The 8,547-nt window shown below is 42.2% G+C and overlaps 1 long non-coding RNA gene across 1 annotated transcript; it reads left to right on the forward strand.

Moving 5' to 3' along the window:
* The first annotated feature begins 482 nt into the window (after positions 1 to 482).
* On the forward strand, positions 483 to 8,033 carry LOC104829662. Its single transcript, XR_774148.1, has 3 exons — positions 483 to 683; positions 5,943 to 7,651; positions 7,828 to 8,033. It is a non-coding gene; the product is annotated as an uncharacterized LOC104829662 (long non-coding RNA).
* The last annotated feature ends 514 nt before the right edge of the window (positions 8,034 to 8,547 follow it).

Raw genomic sequence — 8,547 nt, forward strand, 5'->3', positions numbered from 1 at the left:
AGCATGCTGCTTGGTTGTAGCAGTTCTAGGGGCCAATCTGGAGAAAAGGAACCCTATCAAAGTGTTTTGATACTAAATTGAAAAATTGTCTTACTGTCTTTTGAAATAAAAACCAATCCCTCCACACTGCTGTCTGGCTGGAGAGCTTTACTGTGTGTGTGCCACCTCGTTTGGGCCTGTGGGGGATGAGGGTGGGTCTGAAGACCAGGGCCTGTACCCGTCCTTCAGGGAAGAGACGGGGGGGCGGGGAGATGTAAGGCCAGACTCGCCTGCTTCCTCCCGGACCCAGAGCGCAAAAGCGGGCCGGCGGGGGTCAGTCCTCCCCGTTTTACCTCAGCCTTCCGGCGGGAGCCGCTGCTTCCCCGGGGCGCATCCGCGGTAGCCCCCGCCGTGAACCGGAAAGCGGCAGCGCCGGCGGCGAGGCACGCGCTGCGCCTGGGCGGGAGCGAGGAGGTCTCGCGCATGCGCAGGGCGGCGGCATGCCGCAAGGCGGGAAGGGAGCTCAGCTGTCAGCGCCGTTGTGGCTCCGGTCTGACAGGACGAGGAGGACTTGGCTGTCTGCTCTCCTCTTCTTCCTCCTGTTCTTGGTGGCGCCTGCCTTCGCCTTTAAGCTAAACGTGCCCAAAGTGTTGCTGCCCTTCAGCCGGGAGCTCTGGGTTCCCTGAGGGGGGCTTTTACTCCTGGTGAGTGGGTAGTGGTATGGGGAAGCAGGGGCCGTTGCTCCTGGTGAAAAAGGGAGTGGTGTTGAGGGGACAAAAAAAGGCTATGGGGCGTGTTGAGGAGGTGGGAACCCTCTGGTAACAGGGCTAGAGAAAGAAGGGACTACGGGAGGATGTATGGAGGAGGGGTCAGAGGTTTGTTTTCCTGGGCTAGAGAAAGGTTTGGAGAGCACAAGGGGCTGTCCTGAAAAAAAAAGCAAACCCCTGAGCTCAGGATCTTCCTGTGGGGTGGTGGGAATGGTTGTGCTGTGTGCTTGCAAGACAGAAGGCTCTCATTTAGAAGCACTGTAGTCCAAGGAGTCTCTGCAATCTGACACGGGAGCAGGTGACTGAGGGCATGTTGTCCATCTGCTGGCACTTAGCTGTGGGATGCCAGTTTGTGTAGTCAGAGCAGGGTTGGTTTGTTTTCTGGGCTCTTATTGTTGGCTGGTCTCAACATCAAAACTTGGAGAAGAGGGACCATCAACTGTTGGCCTATGCACCTTTGGAACTTGATAGGTGAGCTGTTGTGAGCAAGCTCTGCACAGCACTGAGAAAATGCATTGAAGCAGGTTATTACAGGAATAAATACGAAAAAAGGGTATGTTTTAATGACAATATAAACCTGCATTTATTTAAGCACTCTGCCACTTTTTGGTTTTAAGCCCGTTTAAGGATACATCTGTGAGCCGAAGGGGGCGGAAACATTTTCCTGTCTTTTATTCAGGCCTTCCTCACATTATGATACAGTCACTGTTGAGCCCATTTATGAGGATAGTGCAATTTGTTCCCAAAAAAGCTTTGGTGTCTGCTCAGTCTTCACAAGCCAGAAAGTTAAGCAGTGTTGTGACGGCTGAGGAACGTGGTAGGTAGAAAAGTAAAAATTCATAGAATGGAGGATTGTACACATAGATGTAAATTTTTAGAAAGAAGAACAATTTTATTATTCTGTTGAAAAAGCTATGGTTTATGACAGCATATTATTCAGGCTCTCTGGGACAGGAAGCCACCTATTTGTTATTTATTATTTTTACTTGTACTAGCTTTTCACAACTTTTGAAGCCAGTGTGAGCTTATAGATGCTGAATTAAGGATTATTTTTTCTCTCTAGTGACAGGCCATTTACTCCATTGTGATGTCATTGTTGATATGAGAGACAGTATTGAAATTATCTCCTGAACTTGAGAACTCTATGTGGACAATTATCCCCTGGAGTTGGCTGTGAGAGCTCTGGACATTGAAGGTATTACTTGTGATATAAGCTCTTCTGCTATAATTCCAAAATTGTAACTCATCCTCCTGAGAAATAAATGCTTCTTGTTTTCTTCATATTTAAAGGGAAAGGAGGTTCGGTTTTACTATGTCAGTTAGCAAGAATCCATGAGTTTTAGTCTCTGTGTGAATTCTCCTTTCTGTAGATGATTATCAGATTCCTGTAATTTGTCAAGTGACCTTTTTGCAGAACTAGAACTTCCCGTTGAACATTATGAGCTTGAACTTCGTGACCAAGTTATTGTGCCTGGTGGGTCTGACCTTCTTCCAGTGGCCTGGAGGTGAAGACAGCCGCTGTGAGAGCAGTGCAGTTGGGACAGAGCAATCTTGTCTTTGTTTGTGAGAGTGTCCTTCTAAATAGAGTTCCACCTAGATCTTATGTCCCGATACATGACCGTCCTCTTTCCCAAGTATGGCCAACCTGATTTGTAGTAAAAGAGACTGTGAGTAAAAGAGATTGTAAAGGCAAACAGGAAATTTTGGGGTCTGATTCTGAGTTTCTCTGAGTGCTTTAACTTCTCAGAGTAGTTCCTTGGGCTCTTTGAGGGCCTCCATATTCTCTTTTAATAAAATGAAAATTGTGAAAGAATTCTTCTACAAGAACAAAGATGTTCACGTGAGCTGCATCTGGTCTTCCTAATTGCACTATCTATGTTGTAGAAGCTGGATTTTTAGGTAGTAAGAAAATGAAAGCTTGATTGTAAAGCTCTTACATTTCTTTTTTTTTTTTGATCAGGAACATACTTCTTTAAAATATAATTGCATCCATTATGTTGGCAGTGGGCATCTAAATTTTAAGGCAAAAGTAGACTGCATCTTTTCAAGTGCACTGATTTGAAAATTGAAGTTGGCTTTTCTCTGTTTGATGGGCTGCTCTCTAAATCAGAGTAATTAACTAAACTAAAGATTAACAACAGAGAATGGGCCTTGGAGCTTGGAAAGTGTGTGTCATGATTGCCTTTGTGCCACTTTTGTGCTGCTTGCTGAACTATTTTTGTTGGAGAGTGTTTGGATCCAAGAATTAGTTTTTACATGATACTGGGTGCTTAGGAGGATGAATAATGAGAGCTTTTCTGCTTTAGTCACTAACTCCTATCCAGAAAAGTTTCACAGTGACCATAAGTGTTGGCTGCCTCATGGCTGTCCTTCTCCATTTTGCACTGGAGTCTGTTTATTGGCAGCAGAAAGATGTCTCTAACAGAAATTGGCATCACTGGCACTTTCATTGCGCTAGGACAAAGCGTAATGCAAACTTCAGGTTTCCAAGCCAATTTAGGAGAGCTTCTGTTATTAATCTGCAGTTAATAACTTTTGATAATAGAGTTGCGTTTCTTAATGAAAAATGCGTTACCGCCATTAGTTGCTGTTGATGGTTCTTGGGAGCAAACCACATGTGTTATTTCAGGTTTCACTGTCTACCTAGGAGACAGGTGGCTACTGGAAGTGAAGCAAGAGTGTGATTACTGTAGAAGTTTATGACACAGACAGCACTAAAGTGTATTTATCTGATGCGAATATGTGTTTAGTTAACAATGCGCAGCTGCCAAAGGGAGTGCCATGATGAATTGTGTTACAGATATTTAGCACTATTAAGGAAACGAGAGAGAGAAAAGGAAATTAACCCTTGCTGTGTTATCTCAGTCTCTCCCTCAGTCTCTCTCTCACACACATTTCTATTCACATTTCATCCATACCAATCTTCTTACTGTGTTACAAACCTCTACAGAAATGCGCAGTTCTGTGAGCGTTTGTGGAAAGTGCATTGGGTTTTCCTTGGAAGGGGACAAAATTTTCACTGATCTCTGGCAATTTGCAGAACCTGAGCATAACTCACTGTTTTTCTAAGGAGTATTTTGAAGAGCTCCTGTCATCTTGTAATAAGTCTTATCATATACTTCAGGTCCTGAAAGATGGCATCACAGGGATAAAAGCTGAACTGTTTTCTGTTCTTCTACAGGTAAGAGGCAAAGGTGGTAGTAATTTTCTTCAGATTTTTTTTTTCTAGTCCCTCAGGTCATATAATAATACTCCTGTTCACACCTATGTGAAAGGAACTGCTTTGTGGTTCAAGTTATGCCATATTTCTCCTGCAAGAGCAAGTTACTCTCTGCAAGGTTTTTGTAGACAGCCTTCTGCAGTTTCTACAGTTGTGAGCAGTCCAAGAGGCAAATCTGACTCCCTCAGAAATGTGAGAAACCAGGCACTTTGATAGAAAAGCTGGGAAAAAATGAATTACAGCAGTGACTTGAACTTTCTGCTCTGGCGTCAGAGCAGCAGCAGCTCTCACCTGAGCTGTGTGCAGCATGGCTTGTTCTTACCTAGACCATGTGCAGGGCCATGGCACACTTGCTCTTCGCCAGGTAGTGTTCCTGCAAACAATTTCCAGACAAAGTTTTGGAATGAGGGTGTTCCAGGGACCATTCTCCATAGGTGAATTGGATGTAGTTTTTGAAGTTGATGAGTTTCAAAGCAGAAGCAAGTTATTGCATGGCAACTGGCCTCAGCACCTGGGAATGTAAATTGAATGTGTTCAGGAACTAATATAAACGTAGCCACAGAATCGTCTCTAATTTTATACAGAGCAAAATATTTTGGAGGCAATCCAGCGTGTTACAGTGACATTTTGATTACCTCAAAAAAGAAGCAACTGGTTTCAGATATGTGTTTTTTAAGCTTATATTCTAAGCAATCAGTACAAATCATCTTTGCAGGATTTCAGACCTGTTCAGGCTTGTATAAAGTGTCTAGTTCTGTTACCTGTCAGTGCTAATGGTTAAAAGTGCAAGCTTTCTCCTTTTGATGGTAAGCTACTTTGCTTGAAAGATTGCTTCCTTTTTTCCCCTTTTTTTAGGGTGGCTCTGAGGCTTACTTCCCCATACTAGTCAGCCATGAGCAGGAGGTGAAGATTTACCTTCTCATCAAGCTGTCGCCTTCTTTCCTTGCATTTCCACAACATCCCATGGAAGTCTTGTATCGATATAAACTTCAGGTGAAGTAGACTACGGATAGAAACATGATGAAGGCCCTGGTGAGAGAGCCTCTTCCAGAAGAAAAGTTAGTTAAAACATCTAGCCAGTAGGGGCTCAGTGAGAATCCTGAGCACTGAACGGGCCAAAACCCTCTCATTTTCCTTCTTTAGACTTGTAACAATTCTACTCTCATACTGCTCTTTGTTTAGCTCCCTCCAGCAAACCCCATTTTTTGGTGATAGAGTCATGTACTCTTTTCCTTTCTCCAGAGATGCCATGCTCCTATCCTCAGGTGTTCTTTCCCCCCCGTGCTTTACCTCTATCTTCCTCTCTCATATCTTTTTGTTGCCTGGTTCTTTGGTTACATGCCTGTATTCCCAGGTCATTTGCTGTTCTCACTTGGCTGTGCATCATTAAAGTTCACTGGATTTTTGAACTGTTGACAGTGTTGTCTAAGTGTAAGAAGAGGCAACAGAGATGCATTTTTTCCTTGCTCTTTCACAAGCTTTGGTCCTTAGTTACCTGGGGTAAATGGTCTCCCTGTGTCTTGGCTGGGAAAATGGAGTTTATTTGGTTTTACTTGAGTTGTACAATAAGTCTATGTGTTTTTCATTTTACTTCCGACAGTCCATTGTGAGACATAATAGAAGTTTGAAAAGTACTTTGAGAGCCTCAGCTGAAAAAGTTACAGGAGTGCTGCTGCTAATTTTGGTTGGATTTTTGTCTGTTTTTTTTTATATTGTTACTCCACAGCTAAGCTAGTACTGGTCGCTTTGTTACAGGAAATAATCCTCTGGTGAATTATGTGGACTGAGCCCAGTGAAGCTTTTCTTATGTCAGATCAATGTAGTTGCCTACCAACGATCAACAAAGTTTATTTGAGCAATGGCTTTTGGGCTTTTCAGTAGAATGTCTCCATTCTTTAAATTTAACTTCTCTGTAATAGACACAAATGTGTATTTTCTTCAGTTACTATGTCTTTGCCTCTTTGCTTTTGTTATAGGAGATCCCTTTGCAGCCTGGATTTTTAAGCCTGGAAATGGATAATCTCTGGGATTCCTGGGACCAGTTACAGCCTACCTGTGTGTGTCTGACATGCATGAGTTGGAGGTGGATCTCACTGATAAGGTGATGGATGCAATCTTAGGGACTGCATTTCTAAAACCTAATGTGGTAGCATATTTCCCTGAGAGGAGTCAACACCAAGGCAGATCTTAGGATTAAGCATCCAGGACATGGATATAAGACCTCAAGGAAGAATGTATGAAGCACTCTCTTCCTTCCTCCTCTCCCCTTCTCTTTTTAATCTAGCTTGAGATTGGCAAGTCTCTTGTCATTACTGTTCGAGTCCTGGGTTTTCAGCAACTTCCCTTGCAGAGTAAATACTTCAAATATGTGAGGCTGAAGCTGCAAACAGCATCTCCTATCGTTACACTTGTGAGAGCATTACAGTTGGCAGGTCGGAGCACTCTTTAATTATGAACTGGTAATGTTCACCTTGAAAAAAACAGAACTGATAATTACAGAAGAAAAGTTATTTATGATGCCCTGGTTATTTGCTGGCTTACTGTGTAAATGTTGGTAGAGTGCATGAAAGGTGTCAGGGCTGTAATTGCCAGCTTTAGCAGCGAGTTCTCAGGATAATCTACATCCTTTTGTAAAACGTTAATGAGTTACACTTTAGGGATAACTTTTTTGGCAGGCTGTGGCAATTAACTCATGTTTGTAAAGCTCTTTGAGATTCCTGGTTGCAGGACTAAAATATTTTTTCATCTCTCACTGCCTATGTTTCTTTGTTACTACATGGGCATACGAAACAGTGATATATCTCTGCATTAATTCAGACCTGGTAGCTCAGGCCATAAATTTTCTTTTGACAGAGAAACTGATTCCCTCACACTTACTGTATTTATTAGATGATATTTTGCCACTTGGAGCTCTATGTGTCCTATTGGGACTATAGATATCTCAAAATTCAAGCCTCAATAGTATAGCAGTCACAACTTGCATATTGGTTTCTGCCTGAGTTCTCTCTTAGTTATTGTACAGGAAGTGAACGGTGAAGTCATGGTAAGGTGTATTCACAGGCAAATGGAATAAGTGGGAGAATAGTCTGAATTGTATGTACTTTAAGCTGTTGCTGTTGGCCAGGCAACTGGTAGCTGTGGCCTGGGACAAGATGGGAAGAAGATTTACTTCTGCTCCTTGGAAAGTTGAGCTAAGAGTGCACAGCTTTTAAATCTGCTCACCTTTGAGTGTTTCTGACCCACCATAGAATCCTTTTTTTTTTCAAAGTTCTTTAAGAAAAAAGAAAAATAAAAATCCCACTTATGATGATATTCTGAAGCCTTGATGTTTTATGTCTCTTCAATTCATATAAAAAAAGGATCTTATAAATAATTGTTGTCAGGGTCCATTTATACCATTTCTGTATTTTGGCAAAGTATCTGTTGTTTTCTCCTAGTCCTTTCATTCAGAAGGCAGAATCCCTTCCTTCACTAGAAATCTCTGTACTCTGTAATAAAACTGTGCCAAGATCTCCTTAGACAGGCTCATGTGATTCAACATTAACATTCCTAGTGTATAGTGATATTTACAAAAAAGAAGTGTGTATAACATTTTACAGCAGAATATTTTCCCTTTTACCAGGTCTTTCCTCCATTTAAACTGATTCCAAAGAAAATCACTCTTATTCCACACAATATGATGCAGGTGAGCGTTATTTCTTCTGAACAAATTAGAATTTTTCACTCCTCTTCACCTATTGCTTCCTTTCCCCCTCGGTACTGGTCTATTTCAGGAGAGGTGCATGACAGGCAACTGGAGACATTAATTCCCTAAACTCCAGGGTTTAGATTCACTAATATATGTATGGGTTTTTTGCTCAGTGAACAGCTTGTGTTGTATTGATGATAAATAAGGTAATGTCAGAAGGTGGCCCCAGCCACAGTCCATCATCCATTTCTGTCACTAACTGCTCCATTGCTGAGGTTAACTGACTTGGACAAGTAATGGCAAGGACAGTTGGAACAGCTGTGATGGAGGGTGCTATCCAGGTGATTAGTGAAGACACAGGAAAAGTTACTGTTTTTTCACAGGTATCTTTCCATTATATTCTTTTCTGTCTCATCCTTTCCCTTCTGCTTGGAAAGAATGTTAATGGTTTGTCTTGGTTGCCTTGACCTTGAAAAGCTGGCCTTGGAAAAGACTTCCATTAATGGCATATTTGATATTGTATTTTACTGTGACAGCTAAGGGGAAGAGGTAATTGTAAAACTGCTGTTTCAGTTTAACTTGTTTCCTGCTGTAAACAAGAGAGGAGGCCATTACAACTTGGGTGGAAAGCTGCTATTTCTCCATGTGTTTTTCTTTTTTCTTGCTTTCTGGCGCCCCCAGGGGGATATTGTTAAAGGCAATATTCAATCTGTGAGAGAAGTCAACAGGAATCAAAGAGGTTTAAAAGAAATTTAAGTGTCTTAGTTTTGTCAGCAGTTACCAGTGTTGTAGAAGTGACAGTTTGGAAATAGTAAGCCAGCGTGGCACAATATAACCACCTACTTGGCAGCTCCAGGAGATGTGGTAGCTAAACCTTCCCCACTTGGCAAAAG

Source organism: Haliaeetus leucocephalus, unplaced genomic scaffold (assembly GCF_000737465.1).
Source record: "Haliaeetus leucocephalus isolate CR32 unplaced genomic scaffold, Haliaeetus_leucocephalus-4.0 Scaffold175, whole genome shotgun sequence".
Taxonomy (NCBI): domain Eukaryota; kingdom Metazoa; phylum Chordata; class Aves; order Accipitriformes; family Accipitridae; genus Haliaeetus; species Haliaeetus leucocephalus.